This window comes from Aptenodytes forsteri, unplaced genomic scaffold (assembly GCF_000699145.1).
Source record: "Aptenodytes forsteri isolate BGI_AS27 unplaced genomic scaffold, ASM69914v1 Scaffold149, whole genome shotgun sequence".
In the NCBI taxonomy this organism is placed as follows: domain Eukaryota; kingdom Metazoa; phylum Chordata; class Aves; order Sphenisciformes; family Spheniscidae; genus Aptenodytes; species Aptenodytes forsteri.
Window position 1 is genome coordinate 494449 of NW_008795560.1, and position 1365 is coordinate 495813.

The following is a 1365-nucleotide window of genomic DNA, read 5'->3' on the forward strand; positions in this document are numbered from 1 at the left end:
AAATACGAAGGAGCGGTGCTGCCTGCACTGGGATTGAGGGCAGTTGCCCAGATTGTGCCCAAGTCTCATTGGGAGGATAAAGGGGGAGCTGGGGACTTGTCGCCTCCTCGTTGCCCGGGAGAGGACCGTCCCATCGCCCCCTTTCCCCCTCTCCATCCCCTACCCTCTCACACACCCATTTGCAGCCTCCCCTGGGGTTTTAGCACCAGCGTGCCCGGAGGAGCCCGTTCCAGCTCACAGCCCGTGCTCAGCAGGTGCTGGTGAGCATGCTGAACGTGCCCCCAGCTCCGTGGCTCGCCGGAAGCTGCGGCATCACTCCCTTCTCGCCCAGGGCCCCACGCAGGGTGCTGGGGACAGGACACCTTTGTCACTGCCTGGCAGGGTGTCCTCCAAGTCCTTTACACAAGGCACGGGTCTGATGAGAGGGAAACAAGTGCCCCCAAGGTATGGTTTAGGGGGAATGCCGGCGGGAATTTGGGGCAGGGATGGATGGGGAGGGTTGCTGTAACTGCAGCGGAGGGATGCCCCACCCTCTGCTCTTACTGATGCCACCGCTGCAAAGAGCGGGCTAGACCTGCTCGCCATCCCGAGGTCGAGTGCCATTGCCCAGCTTTCCCCTCAGAATACATCCCTGGCTTCAAAGGGACGCTGAAATGCTGAAGTCTCTGAGATGGATAGGGAGATGGAAATATCAGAAAATCTTTCCATCGATCAAAGGAAACTGAAAATAACTGTACGACCCCTCTAAGGCTGAAGGCTTATCTGGTGGAACCTGATGTGCATCTGCCGGCTGAGCCCCGGCAGTGCCAGTGGAATGCCAGCCAAAAGGGTGGGCCGGGCTGCCAAGGGCCGGGAGCCGGCTGGCCACGAGGGCAGCGCTGGCGGGCACGGTCAGCGCCGACACCGCTGCGTGGAGCACCCCCATTGCTTTGCAAGGGAATAGGGAATCCGGTGACCTGCCACCACTTCGCCGTCTGCCCCACGGCGCATCCCGGCCGCTGTGCCCAACCTGCCTCCCAGCCCAGCCCCAGCCCCAGCCCACCCCCAGCCCCGCCGCGCTGCAGGCTCCCAGGGAAGCCAGGCGCTGCCTGATGCCCCATCCCCACCAGCCCTTCCTCACCTCTATTGGGATAACTTTTTCACCCATTTTATTTATGAAGACTCCCCTCCTTCTGCCAACACTCTGAGTTTCCTCTTGCTCTGGTCTGGGAGGCTCATCTCGCTTTTTTATTCTTATTATTTCTCTCTCTCCCCCTTGCAAGGCCCCAGGCTCGGCACGCCGGCACCCTTTGTTTGGCCACGGGAGCAGATGGGGAGAGCGGCTGCAGGTGGGATGTGCAGCGATTCTTCCCCAGCTGTCCCGCG